The sequence below is a fragment of the Lissotriton helveticus genome, chromosome 7 (genome assembly GCF_964261635.1).
Source record: "Lissotriton helveticus chromosome 7, aLisHel1.1, whole genome shotgun sequence".
NCBI lineage: Eukaryota > Metazoa > Chordata > Amphibia > Caudata > Salamandridae > Lissotriton > Lissotriton helveticus.
The window spans coordinates 857,890,517-857,906,307 of NC_136068.1; positions in this window are offsets into that span (position 1 = coordinate 857,890,517).

Consider the following 15,791-nt stretch of genomic DNA (forward strand, 5'->3'; position numbering starts at 1 on the left):
GAGGTGATGCAATTCCAAGCTGTCCATTTCATTAGATTTGCATCAACTCACAGTATTTTCAGCTTTTGTTCAATGGTTTTGCCTACTTTTAACTAAGTGCACGAACAGGGGAGTCGGAATATGCTGCAGCCCGATCATACCAACATTCTGTAGCCTAAATACCCAAATGACAGTATAATTTAACGTATAAATGTCACTGTCGGGCGCTGCGTGTGTTTGTAAAGTCTTGTCAGCTACTCCTGGATTTTTTTCAATATTTATCCTGCTTATCAGTAAGTTCACAGTGCCAGGGAACCAATGCGCTCTATAGGCATTTATTAATGTATGTGTTTACTTTAAACCGGATTCCAGTAGGTTATAATTACTCATTTTAGCACTGATGTTTTTGAGGGTACAAAAACCACGTCTTCTCGGTGGATGGGATATGTTCAGAAACTTTAAGTCTGGGGATTTAGAAATCAATGCTCTGATAGTTGTTGTATGTTCTTACCCAGCCTTTGTTAGCACAGCCATTTAGTACATGGAACTAGAGTGTGCAGGTAAGACTGAAGACGTGTGTGTATTCCCTCCCAGTTATTTATTTTCAACTGATTTTTGTGAGTGTAATTATTTTCCACGGAATAAGACTGCCTGGAAGCATGATTTAGCTCGGTTTTTGTTTTGTGAATGTGTAATAAATGCCTTTTTATATTTTTATGGGGTGCTTTTTCAACTCCTTGGGAGTAACGTTTAAAAGTAATATTTCCAGAAGAGGACCACTTGAATTTAGCAGAATATCTCACATATCATCACTTTGCCATAATACATAGTACATTACTTCCGTACTTTCCCATGGTGGCTCATTTACAGTTCTGGAAATTTGTGTGGACTTTTTTCCATCACTTTTCAAACGTATAGTGCTATTATTTCTTGCCAGAGCGCATCAAGGTGTTTCTTGTCACTAGGAGAGAACAAAAGTAGGACTTGCATTTCAAAATTAATTCTCTTCTGTTTGTATCACATGGTGGACCAGGGATGCATTCTCTTTTAACACAGTTGGCGTACATTTCTGAGCAACAATATCCATTGTCTGTGTTCCTGATACAAAGAATGTTCATACAGTGTAAATGCTTCATTGACAACACACGTTGATTGATGTGCTATTGATGGAGAGCGGTAATTTCTTCTGGTAGTTTCTCAATGCAAAACCCTCATGCTACCTCTATTTTACCGCTCAAAAGGTGTTGGGCCCTTCACACCATGTATTACCATCAGGAGAAATTTAAATAAAGATGAACAGTCAAAATGCAATTATTATTGTAAGCCAATAAAGAGAGTTGTTGATTATTTTAAAGGGTTTTATTTTCTAGTCAAAAAGTTAATTTTTCTCTGACCCTTTATTCATTAGTAAAATATCAATTAGGTTACCGAATTTTGGAAAACAGGAAAAATATCAATAATACAGAACACATTACAGTCTGCATATAAGCATTACATGTAGTTATGAAAATGTGGCGCAAAATTTCAGTCACAATTCTTAAAGAGTTTCTAAGAAAAATAGTCTTGCAAAGCTAATCAATAATTAAATAGTTGGCAAAAAAGCTCCCATTAAGAGAAATAAATGCATAAGACAAATAAATCTTTAGACCTAATTAATTACTCAAAACATGAACTTAAAGTTTAGCATCTATCCTGATCCACTGCACTCTCTGTCTGTCTGTGTCTAAAGAGGAAAGCAGCCCCTCCTTCACCAGACCTCAAAGGAATGCGGCATGAAGTGCCAAGATATGACGTGGAAGCAAGAAACCTCCCCCTGAATCTCCTCGGACGCAAACCTGCCCTTCAGCAATTTCCCGAGACGTTTCTCGTACCTAAGCCATAGAAGCCAGCTGAGCTGAGAAAAAGGAAGAAGTGGTGGCTCCCATCCAGAGAGGACAGTATTTATACCATAATTATTGGCAGAGTACACAAAGATGTAACATTTTTCAGGAGAACCTTACGTGATTGGTCAGTCATAAAGGCATGAGGTCACACTTCCCTGACTCATTCTAAAAACCTGACTTCACTAGTCCTAACAAAAGAAGCATACATGAATAAATACATTTATAAACATTTGCAACATTTACTAGGAAAAATGTTTCAATCTAATTCATCCTTCTTCCTTCTCAGCGCAGTAGATGGATACTTTTAACTAACTGGTACATTGGCAGAATGACAAGAATGTGCAGTTCACGCTGTTCTTGTCATGAGGAAAGCTGCCACAGTCTGCGCATGCTCCCTTCTCATTAAATTGAAAGTCAAAGCCTTGATGGATTCACAGGCAGCCATGTTTTGTGTAGGCCCCAAAAATAAAACAAACACAAAGATAATATTAATTTCATGTAAATCAGTCCATTATGTGTCCCAAGTGCATTATTAATTCACACACATTATAAAAAGAGGTGTTATTAACTGAAAATGTTTATCAAAATATGCAACAAGTCAAAGTCTATTAAGACAGGAATAATACATTTAGTTTACATGGATGTGCTGGGAAGAGAGAAACACATTCTATTAAAAATCTTCAAAGGTAAAAAGGCCACTTTTTCTCTACATAAAAAAACACATGTTAATTTAATTCAGCAAAAGCATTTTCAGTCTGAAGTGAATAGGCCTCACTTTTCATGTTTTTCATGTGCCATGTTTTTAACCTGCACCAAAATGTGCGTGGCAATTTAAATGCAGCCTGTCTGAAGCACAAAAAAGAAAACAATGCATGACTGCAGATGAAATCTGCTCCATCAATCCACCCTCTTGATAATTCAAATCATAATAAAATGATTTATAATTAATCACACATTTCATTTCACAAGTGACAGTATTTTTTTTTTTTTTTTTTAATTGCAAAGCTGAGCATAAAGAATGTTACTTCTATTTCTAAGGCAAAACATAAGTTTGGTCTGTAATCAGATCATATATAGCCAAGCTCAAATGTTTTAGTGCAGAGATCTGTAAGTAGCTTCTTGGAACAGTTAGTCTTCTTTAAAATAAGTAACTAAAATAATAAAAAAGGAATTCAACAGGACAGTTTCAGCATTTCTTTACTCATTGTCATCAGCTTGTCATCAGTATGGCTCATACTTTCCATGCAAATTGGACTACTTAGGTGCTGAGAAACTCTGACAGAGCACCATCAATCCTTTGCACTTTTTCAACCAAGGCCTTTCACTCTTATTTTCACTTTGATCAGATTCAGATGTTTCACCACAACATCTCTCAGATCAAAACCGTTGCACCATCCATTATGCAGATCTTGTGTAGCAGCTGCAATCTGGTGAGAAACTGCACACTGTACATCAACCAGACCTACACAGCAATGGCTAGTGTTCTCCTCAGTGTTTTCCACAAGTGCATTTGCATATGCATTTTCATGCCACTTTGGTAATGCTGAAAAACAGTCTTTTGCAAAAGGTAACTCTGTGCTGCCATTGTTTTGCTTTATTATGCGTGACACTTCAGGCACATAGCTACAATCCATTTCTTGTCCAATCTGTTGTTCTGCACTCATTATCTTTGAGACCACATTATGATCTGATTTCAGAGAAACTGGCAATTTATACCTGGGCATCAGTCTTTGCAATAACACATTTGTCACTTTGCAGTTGTCATTTTTCTCAAAAACAGTTCTGATACAACCCTGTTGTGCTGCTTCAAAAACATTTTCTTGAGCCTCTTTAAACTTAACTGTGAAGATTCCATAGAATGTATATGCTAACAGAACACAATTTTGTGCAACTGAATTAGCATTTCTCTCTCCCATGACAACAGTGACTCCCAATTGAGCAGATATACTGCATGTTATGGTAAGGGCAATCAATTTCGAATTTTGGGCTGGGGTAATTACTAAAAGCCATGAAGCTTTGACAACATCATGTATAAGGAGCACAGCATGTGCTGCTTTTAATGTGTCACCTTTCAAACTTGGGCCATCTACAAAAAGGACATTGTTGGGCTGACTCAGATGTTCATCCTTCAAGTCTGAATTTGGCTTTATGCATATTTTCATGATATTTAGACACTCATTTTCAGTTTCATCACCATCCAATCCATTTGCTGACATTTCTGTGAAGTTAGGGTCAAAGGCCATTGGGCAATACATCACAGACCCTTGAAAACATTCATCTTTTTGAATAAGCAATGAGAGAGCGCAGCCCTCCCTCTCACTGCAAATTAGTGTATTTTCTTTCAAATAAACTTTCATTCCTAGTGCTGGGGCGCGCCATTTTTTCTCTTTCAACTCTAGGAATGCTTTTGTGCAATTGTTGTCCAATGGAAGCGGATCAGACACACCTGAGTGTGTCAGCCTCAGTAAAGGCTTAGCCACTAGGGAACTGTTTATTAACCACTCTCTACAGCAGCTAACCATTCCCAAAAATGTCCTGACTTCTTTCTGAATTTGAGGTGGATTCATCTTGGAAATTATTTCCACCTTCTCTGGTGACACCTTTCTACCCCCCTTTCCAATTTTGTGTCCCAGACATTCATCTTCTTTTTGACAGTACTCCTGACTATTCTCATGCAATGGCACTGTGACATGAACTTGGCAAAAATCAATAAAAATAAGCCATTCTTCACCACATGGAATGTGAAAAAATATATTGGCTGGATTCGGTACCACAGGACAACATGGAAAAAATATGCTTTTAATCTCCTGCACTATTCTGTTCTTTTTATTTGGTTTCTGTGAACCTGTGATCAGAAAGTTACATAAACTTCCAATCAGTTCCATCAAAAATCCTTTTATTGGTAAAATTCCTGCAACTGATTGTGTTCCTGAATACATGTCATCTGGTTCAAATTTTAATAAGACATGTTCTGCACACGTTATTAACCTGGCATCCTTCTCTGTGAACTCTCTTATTTCTGTGTTTATTATTTTTTCCAAAGCAGAAGGTAATTTTTCAACTGTCTTTTCTGAAAACAATGCTACAACTGTCTCTTGTTGGGCCATTTTAAAATGTACATCCTCATCAGGAATCTGAAAAATAACATTATCTAGTGTACAGTAATCTGTGCTGCTTGATTTGTAAAACAATTGTTTTCCTGCTAGGCCTGAGTCACAGACAACAGTTTTGCAATCTTCCTCAAAGGGGCCTAATTATGGGGCACATTTTTCTAAAACTGGGTTTGTAATTTCTTTGTTTAAAACTCCTGCAACTAAATCTGGACTTTCCACTGCCTTCACAATGGAATTGGTAAATTCAGAATTGTGAGTGTTAAAACTCTCATTTGCAAACACAGTAACCTGTTGAACTGGGTTCTGATTTTGTCTCTGGAAATAATTCACATTTGCTCTGGACAACCTATTTAAATTAATGTTAGCATTTTCCATATTTTGTGGGACCATCTGTGCCTGAAAAATTCCTGCCATAGGTACCTGTTTCTGAACTGACATTTGCATTTGCTTAACTGGCATATTTTGCACCTGCATTTCTCCATGTTTTTGTGCATCATGTTTAAATTTAGTTTTCTTCTTCCAATGCTCAAATCTGTTATAAAGATGGCAAAAGGACACATTTTCCAGCAGTACAACATCCATACCTGAATTTGCACAAACCAAAACACCTTTACTTCCATCCTGTGTTCTTTTAATCTGTACCCAATCAACATCCTTTGCTAGCACTCTGCCCTTTAGGAAATAAATCACTGCTATATTTTCCTCCATAACAACAGAAAATGATGGTGCATTCATGCAAACCCTTTTCATTGTCTCTTCACTTGGCCTTTCCACAACTTTAGATTCAAACCACAATTCTGTTTGCATGGCAATGTAAAAGAACATTTCCAAATGAATGCACAACTCTTTTAAAAATTCATCAAATCCATCAACTTGTGGGTACCACAGCATAAATTTGTCTCTCAATTGTGGGATTGTGTTCAGAAATGCTGCAAGTTCACTTTTATTCTGTGGCATATGCACATACATTTCTCCCACCTTTTCTCTCAATGAGTAAGCAAAAGCCTCTCCCTCATTCTGTTTATTATTTTTCTCAACTAAATCTGGTGGCTTCTTTTCCTTATCCATTTTCCTTGCTAGATCTGGTGGTTTCTTTTTTTTCTCATGTTTTCTAGCCCATTTGTCTCCTAATTTCTCAAACCCATTGCATTTGAAAATATATTTTATTTCTGCAAGGTGCAATTGCATTTCTGAAGAATACATTTTCTCATTTGCTTCATCATCCATGTGTACCCTGAAACTTTTCTGAAATGGAAAACTTCCTGAAACATCAGTTTTATATTTTTGAGCCAAATCTGTCAGTCCATTATGAGTAATTAATGAACATGTCGCTGTTTCCTTACTCAGGGAAATTAATTCTTTTTCTTGACACTGGTTCACATTTTCATTATTTAAACAGCAGGGACAGTTAATTTCTTCATGTTCACATGTTGAATTTAAAACACTAAGCTGTTTCTCTTTTTCAGGGCCTGTGTTAATATGTTCCCCCATGTTTTCTATATTTTTAATCACTGCTGCTTCCTCAGAGCAGGTTTGAAAAATCCCATTTTCAAATATATTTATTTTATCCTGGGCTGCAGATGTTGTAAATACCATTTTTCTCTCACCTTTCAGTGCTTGGTGTACTTTCTGTTCAATAATCTGTGTGTTCTTAGTTTCTGAAATAAACCCTGGCAAAATCACTGATTCTGCAGCTCTTTGAACCTTTTCAGTAGGGACCATATTAATTGGGACAGTCATAATTTTTCTAGGCATTATCTGTGCATCTGCAGTTTGCAATTCTTGGACTAAATCAGGCACATTTAAAGCAGTAACACCTGGAGGTATCACTGTCAGTACTGAATCAACAGGTAATGGTTCAATATAAAATGTCTGCACAGTTCTCTCAGTCTGTATTTCTCTCTGTTCAACAGAAGCAGTAGCCCCTGTAGTATTTACTGGTGCACTATTTTCAGTATTTTTCATGGGAACCACATAAAGTGGTGGACACTCAGTTAACAATGCATCCATTATTTCATCCCCTGAATTATTATTTATTTGAAGCTCTTTTTCAGCATTAATTCCCTTCTCCTGTATATGGTGCTTTACCTTTTCATCCTCACTTGCTTTCTCTCTTGCTGCTTTTTCCCACAGGCTTAAGGCCTCAAATTGTGCAGCTTTAGATGGTGTCTTTATTTCACATAACACTTCCCTTAATTTGTCAATAATTTGCAATTCAAAAGTTCCATCTTTTGGAAACCTCAAAGCACCCTCTTTTTCAGTAATCTTGCACCATTGTTGAACCCACATACATGTGTTTTGTCCCAAACTGGTAGACATAAAATGCACAGGTGTTCCTTCAGGAGCATCACCAATAAAAAACGAATTTTTCACTTTACCTCCTAACAGCTTCTTTAAACCTTCAAACAGTTTCATTTTTGCAATAGTTCAATGCAATTTCTTTTCTCCAAAGCTGTCAATCTAAATTTCAGTCAGTTTTACTCCTACCACTGACCCTCCACAAAATCTTACTGCAATATTTCTCTTTAATCAATAACTCTGTTAGTAACAACATAAATACATTCGCTACTCTGTCTGTTGTGCTAAATAAAGGATAGATTTATATTCACTGCGAGTAACACATTCCGCTTACCCTTCACAAAGTAAGACTTTCCGTTTACTCTTCAAACACTACAGGTAAATCCCTTCCGCTTACCTTTCACTCAAGCTCAGAAGAACCTGCTACTCCTTTGGACTTATCCTTCAGGATATATCTTAGGCCAAAGTTTCACCAGCGAACCCTTTTGCTGTCAATCAAGCTCAGAAGAACCTGCTACTCCTTTGGACTTATCCTTCAGGATATATCGTAGGCCAAAGTTTCACCAGCGAACCCTTTTGCTATCAATCAAGCTCAGAAGAACCTGCTACTCCTTTGGTGTGACCCTTTCTAGGTGATATCAGACCAAAGTTTCACCAGCGAACTCTTTGCTATTAATCACTCACACAGAAAATAGTCCCTAATTTAACACTGCCAGCCCTCCTTAGCTTCTCAGTGTTATTCCTACAGACGAGTAACCTCAGTGCAGTGTGGCTTCCATTTACCACCCGCTATTCCTTCCCGGGATTCCACAGGTGTGCATACCTGCGTGTTCCAGACAACAAAGAACAAGACACTAACTAAACATGAAGAGTTAAAACATGTAATCAATAACCAAAAAAGTATGTCCTATGAAATTACCAATATAATCAATAACACCATCAATTCAAAATGAGCAAAATATCACCAACAGTAAAAAATCCTTACTATTTTCAACACTTCAAAAAAACATGCTAGCATATTAACACCATTTCACAACCCTATTGATACTCACACCACTTCTTGCATCACCTGCCAGTACTGCTTTGCCAGTCTTCAGGTTCTGAGCATTGGAGTCAGGAATCAGGACTTGGACATTTATCTAACTTGGGCAATTATTTTATTTCCCTCTTAAGGTCAATGATCCATTAGTTGAATAGTTGATGGTGAAATCAATAATTACTAATCACCAAACTAATCAATAATGACCATCCTCTGCTTACCAAAAACTGATAGAGCGCGCGAGGCCACCCGACCAATAGTTTTCGCCGTTTCCGGCTTCAGGGCCCATATACTTTTCTATATCACCATATACATCGATCAGGTGACTTCACGAGCTCTACCAAGTTGGTGTGTGTGTGTTCCCTGCTACCAATTTTCGGTGCACCCGACTTACCATCCACCGATGCGGGTGCCTAATGACCACAATGAATCAGGGAGCTAGCTGTAAAAGAAAAGGCAGCAAATACAAACCCAACCAATAACATTCAAGAACTGTTTAAATGACCACGGACAACTGGAAGTTTTAAAATGTTTATCTAAAGTTCATTATTTTCTTGCATGAGGTACAATAAAACAAGGCAATCAATAACCAAGATAACGTAAATCACATAGGCATAAAGAAACAATGACAGAGTAATCATCAAAGTACTAATAAAATGTAACGAGAAAAGATACTATGCAAGTTAGTATTATCTAAACAGGGATAGCCTAAGTGTGAGTGACTATAGGAGAGCTTATAATGAATAACACGCTTCACTTAAGGTGAAGGGGCCTTTGAACCATCTAGGCAACGAAGTTCTAGACCATATCAGGAAATGACACACTGCTATGCAAAATATAATTTCTAACAAATGAGAAGACATAGGAATAAACTTATGGAAAATATAAATGACTTTCAATAGTTGCAGAAAGGCATGGAAAATATCACATATGCAATGTTGAACTTTATTAAAGCAAAAGTTAGAAATTCAGAAGGTGCAAGAATTTCAAGAGGTTCAGAGCAATATTTACCTAGAAAGGTGTGGAAACCAAACCCTGGCCACGGGTCAGTTTAAGGACAGGAAACCCTCAAGGAAGGATACCCCTCAAAGGACAGCAGGTGCAGAATGGACACCCAGGATAGGACAGGATACCCTCGGAATAGGAATCAGGACAGGACCCTCAGGACAGGACAGCAAACCCTCAGGACAGGACCCTCTTCAGGACAGGACCGGAACCCACAGTTCGGAAGCAACGCCTGCGCTCCACCCGCTCTGCAGCTATCGATCAAGACCCCGATTGGGTCAGCGAACTCCCAGCTAAGTGCTTTGCCAGCACTTTAAGGTTCAGTAGAACCTTAGCCTATGGTCAAATTCGGACAGAGTGCTCCGCAGCGCTCTGTATCTTCAGTCACCTATTGAGTGCGTTGGGTCAGTGACAGGTCAGCTAAACCAGACAAGTCGGACGGTTCACTAGGTGAACCCAGGGTAGATATACAGTTTGGGGACAGTGTACCACCCCCCAATGTTGCAAAGTGTCAGAATCCCTCAATTTCGATTGGTCCTAAGGTAGGATTTGGGTAACACACCAATCACAATACACGATTTGAAGCCTTCATTAACATATTTGGGTACCGCCTAGCAGGTTTGGGGTTCTCATGAGAACTGTGCAGAATATTAACATTGTAACACATGAGGAGCAACATTCGCCGTTCTCGTAGCGCAGAGGTGGCTTTCCCAGGCGCATCTTGACTGTGGCTGCCAGCTGGCTGAGTTCCACTGTCCAAAGTGGCCACCTTTCAATGCTCCCTGGTCATGCGCAGAAGAGACCGTCAATATGGCTCCCAATCAGTTTGGACCCCCATTCCCCGCGGTACATGAAAAGTAAGCGAAAACAAATTAATACATAATAATGTCATTATGAAAACACACCACACGGGTTGTACTTTTAACTCATCATCAAGAAATAAACTTATTGCATCTAAATGTTAGCTACATTGATACGGGCACAAGAGCAGTGGCACGAGCAGTACCACATGATAAGCACAGCTATGAATTACGCATGCGCATAACTTTCCCTCCACTTCTGCAGACGCGTCAGGACACGTGAGTGTGGCTGACGCATGCGCAGTAACTAAAATACAAGCGGCGGCCATATTAGAGGACACGGATTAAATTCATTAGAAATACACATAGGCAAGCTTCGGGAACTTTGCCTAAACAGAATAAATGTTAGTAAAACATACATTTTGTTACCTTATTACACATAAACGAGGTTCTTGACTTCGGCAAGCCGCAAAATATGCGAAGCTTTGCTTCATCAATCCCCTCTTTGATGATATTTACTATCATCACAAATTATAATGGAACCAGATGCCAACTTTCTTTCATACCTTATAAAGTTCTATTTCTTCCAGCAGCCGTTCTAACTTTTCTCTCTCAGTTTTAGCAGGGTGAGAAGTCTTCACCTTTTTGTATATCTGATCATTCACCTCCTCTAATTCAATCTCATCCACACTTCGTTTCACTCCTCTTGCATTTACCTCGTGCTTTTTGGTACGCTTGCGGTATTTACAGCATAAGAAAATGGAAAGTATAATAAGACCTATAATACCAATTGGCATCAGAATTTTGAATAATAAGCTTTTACCTATGCTAGCAAGCCAATGACCTACATTTGAGAGACCATCTACCAGTCTCTTCCAGGCACTATCAACCTCGAGTGGTTTGAGTTCCTTTGCCAAATTAGTAATGTTTTTCACATATCTTTTGATCTGTACACTTTTATCCGGAATATAAGTGCAACAATGTTGCGCCTTCAACATCCGGCAGACTCCGCCCTCTTTCGCTAATAAGGTGTCAAGAGCAAGTCGATTTTGTAAAACCATTGATCTGATCGCAACCATTTCGGTATTAACCAGCAGAAATCCATGAGCCGTTTCAGTAGACAGCACATCTACTATAGTAGACAATTTGCAAATTCTGTGAGTGTTCAGAACCACTCCCACTCCAGGTATCAATGCACTGAAAATACTACCCATAATTTCACCTATACTTTCTCTTTTACTACGCACTAAGCCATTAGTATCTTCATTGCTTCCAGCTTTTCCATTCACATGGTATATTTTCGAGAAGACAATGCCAAAGTAGCAGCTTCCATACCAGTGATCCGGCAATTTGAAATAAGCCTTGTCCCCACAAATATAATAAATTCCAGGAAACACAGGCTCTGACCCATTTTTGAAACCCCAACCTCCAATTACCTTGTAATTATGTTCGCATTCACTGGAACCAATGAAAACATTATTATAATAGCTAGTCTTCTCGCGGTGAAGACATAGCTTGCCTTTCTTTTCAAAATCCAGCAACAGAGCAGGACCCGCTCCACCAGATGAGGTGCCTTCCATGTTCTCTGCCCACTTTGGCTTTTTCTGACTTTCGTCATTAGCCTTCTTTTGAATTTTAATTCTCCTTTTCTCTGCCATGTTCAGGAACATTTTTTCCTGCTCACGCAAAGAACAAGTCAAGTTATCTCTGTGTGCGTCTGCTATGTCAATGTTACCTATAGTCAGAAAGTAGTCTCCCATATATCTTATGGTGTCAGTTTTGGTATGTACAGGATTCAAGTTCCCACGTATAGGAAGTTCAGAAAAGATCACGTCATTGTTAGAATAATAATACTGTAACGGTCCTCTTTTATAGAATAAACTAGCTAAAATGCTACAGGAGATTCCATATGTCAATGGCAGATGATGGTATGTCACGCCCTCAGCCACCGAAGTAGGTAGCTTCATGCAGACATAGCAATCTTCAATTTCCATAGTCTCTACATAGTGTATTAATAAGTTTGCGAAAACGTTTAAGTGTGTCTTGTTCTTAACTCCATGATAATGTAGTCCTCCCTCATCTGATGCTTCTAAGTTCTGTTTTGTTTGTCTCAAAGCTCTTTCATGTCGTGCTACACTCTGTGTTGTTAGCTCCTCATTGTCAGTATTTACAACTTCAGTAGGGACAATGTTAGTATCTTTACTTACAGCAAAGGTAATGAAAATTGTTAATCCTATCCAGATAACTATCAGTACTACTACACTACATATACACACCTTGCAACACGTCTTAAAACGGCTGCAACTAGGTCTACCATTCACTGTTGAATCAGACATTTTGGCTCAGAAGGAGTCTCTCGAACCCCTCTTTTTGGCTTTACACAATTAGCTTACTTTGTGCAAATTCACCGTGGTTCGTCTTCCTCTTCAGCTGAGTACTCTGGGACGGGTTCTCCGTCGCTCACGTCAGTTATATCAAGATCTTCAAGTTCCTCCAAAACCAGTGTCCATTCAGGAGATTTGTACTTTTTGTTTTGTCTTTTTATTCGCTCACTCCTTCTTTTGGAAGAGTCTTCTTCTTGTTCTGCTATCCGAGCACTTCTTCTTGCTTCTGCACGTTTTTCTTCCACTGTCTTTATCCTTAGTCTCAATCTTTTTACAAACCTAGGCTCAAGGTTGTTTCTTTTCTTTAGTCTCTTAGTTGGTACTTGGACTTCACTTTCTTTTCTTATTCTCTTGTTCTCTTTATCTTGTGGTAATTCTTCTCCACTTTCTTCTCCTACTTCCCTTATCTGGCTAGTTCCAGGGCTAGCATCAAATTCTTCTGCCTGGTTGCTAATCTGGCCTTGTTCAGGAATATTTTGTTTTTGGCTTTCGATTGTCTCTGTTTCTGTTTCGGTTTCCTGAACCCGTTCTTTTAACCCTCTCTGATCCTGTTCAAGCACTTCGATCTCTTGATTTTCTTCTGCTCGAACTATCACTCTATTTCTAGTCTCTCCCTTATCTGCATCAGGTGTTAGCGGTGGTGTATCGAATACCTGCTCTGTCCCTGTCTGACCTTCTCCTTCCTCAGTTTTGATGTGAATCTCAAGCGGCTGAGGTTCTTCGCCTGTGCCTTGCTTTTCCTGACTAGTCCACTCTCTACCTTCACTAAGTCGTTCTCTTGTTCTGATAGGATCTTCGGTCAGATCAATCATCGGTATCCATTCTTCTGGCCATATGCTTGGCAGCTCGTCTTCAGCTACTCCTGGCTCAGTTTCCTGGACCTCTTCAGCAGGCTGGATTCTTGGCAGTTCGTAGTCAACTACTCCTGGGCCAACGTCTGCTGTTCCTGCAACCTGACTGGTGCTGGGCTGCTCGTTGTCAGTTGCTTCTGGTCTGGCTCCTTCAGGGTCCTCTGCTGGTTGCCCTTCTTCTTCAAATCCTCTGTCTGGTAATACCTTCTGGGTGTGTCCAGCGTGGATCCACTGGGGAACACCTGCGACTTTCACTGCAGTGGTTGTTACCAGGATTACTTGGCGTTTCTTTCCCCACCTTGGTGCCAGACAGCTTGATCGAGTGTGCTTCTTTATTTTGACCCAGTCTCCTGGAACCAAGCTGTGGAGAGGAGTCGTTGGATTGAGGATGCCGTCGTCTCCAATCTGGCGAGAGATAGAACGCACTTGGTCACCCAATCTTCTGCAGTATTCAAGCACCAAATCATCAGTAATACTCAACAGTTTGCTTCCTGGCACCCATGCTTGTCTCATCACTCTTCCCATAATGATTTCATGGGGACTTAGGCCTGTCTTGCGGTCAGGAACACTTCTCAGTCCCATCAGGACCAGGGGCAGGGCCTTCACCCAGGTCATGCCAGTAGCATCTGTCAGCTTTGCTAGTCTGTTTTTGATAGTTCCATTTACTTGTTCCACTATTCCAGAAGCCTCTGGGTGGTATGCACAATGGAGTTTCTGCCTTATTCCAAAGGCCTTACACAGTTCAGCCAGTATTTCATTCTGGAAATGTCCACCCTTATCTGATTAAATAATGTATGGTATTCCGAATCTAGGTATCAGTTCTTTTAGTAAACACTTCGCTACTGTCAGTGCGTCACTTTGAGGAGTAGGGTAAGCTTCTACCCATTTTGAAAATACGCAAACAATGACAAGGACATATCGTTTCCCTTCACAACGGGGCATGGTGATGAAATCAATCTGTATCCTTATAAAGGGACCCCCTGATCTCCCAATCCTGCTCAGTTCAACCATTGTCCTCTTGCCTGGGTTCATCTGTTGACATGACAGGCACCTCTGGCAGAGGGACTCTGCTACCTTCCTGAACTTTTTACTGTACCAAGTCTGTTGAAATACCAGAATCATGGCATCCCTACCAATGTGTGATCCTTCATGTATTAATCTTGCCATTGTGCCAAGCAAGTGTCGGGGTAACACAGGCATACCAGTTGGGCCCAAAATCACACCATCCACACGTCTCGGTCTACACCCATCCTCCTTCCATTTCTCTCTTTCTTGCCAAGGAGCCGATTCCTGCCACTCTCTCACTTCATCCCACGTAGGCACTTCTTCAAACACCTGAAGCTGGCAGCTGGTTCCTGGCCCCCCTCGTTTTGGATTTACAATATACCGATCTTTGGCACACCATTGGGCCACTCGATCAGCATAATCGTTTCCCAGTGATACTCTGCCCATGCTCCTTTGATGAGCAGCACATTTTACCACTGCCAGTTCTCTGGGCAACTGGATGGCCTCTAAAAGGTCATGAACAACCTTTGCATTCCGAATGGGAGTACCTGAGGAAGTCATGAATTCCCTTTGTAGCCATAATTGGCCAAAGTCATGCACAACTCCATAACAGTACTGACTGTCAGTATACACTGTTATGCGTAAGTCCTTCCCAATTTTGCAAGCCTTTATCATGGCTATCAATTCGGCTACTTGTGCAGACTTGATGTTATATAGGTAACCTGCTTCTTCAATTTTGGTGAAAGACACTACTGCATAAGCAGCACTCAAGCCTCCTAGTTCATGTCTTAGACAGGAACCATCCACAAATAGTTCTTTATCATGCTCAGGCAATGGTACTTCTTTTATGTCTGGGCGTGGCTTAGTACTGAACTCTGTCAGGTCAATACAATCATGTTCATCATCATCCCCACCTTCTATTTCCAAGGGGTCGGGGAGTAAGGTGGCAGGGTTCAGAATACCGCACCTAACAATGCTTACATTTGCTGCACCCACAAGAATCCTCTCGTATTTAGTCAGCCGACTAGGGGTGAGATACTGTGTTTTAGTTCTGGTCAATAGAATTACCACTCCATGTGAAACATACACGGTCACAGGATGTCCCATGACAATGGACTCACTCTGTTCCAAACTTGCACAGGTAGCAGCTACTGCTTTCAGACAGCCTGGTAACCCAGCAGCTACTGGGTCCAATGTGGCAGAGAAATAAGCCACAGGCCTTCTGGTCGTGCCATGTTCTTGAGTCAGGACTGACAATGCGCAATTATCGCGAGTGTCACAGAAAAGGGCAAACTCTTTGGAATAATCTGGCATTCCCAACGCAGGGGCTGTACACAGACAGTTTTTCAGTCTTGTGAAAGCCATTAGACTTTCATCGTCCCACTCTACAACATCTGGCATTCCTCTCGTGGTCATTTTTATCAAGGGCCTGGC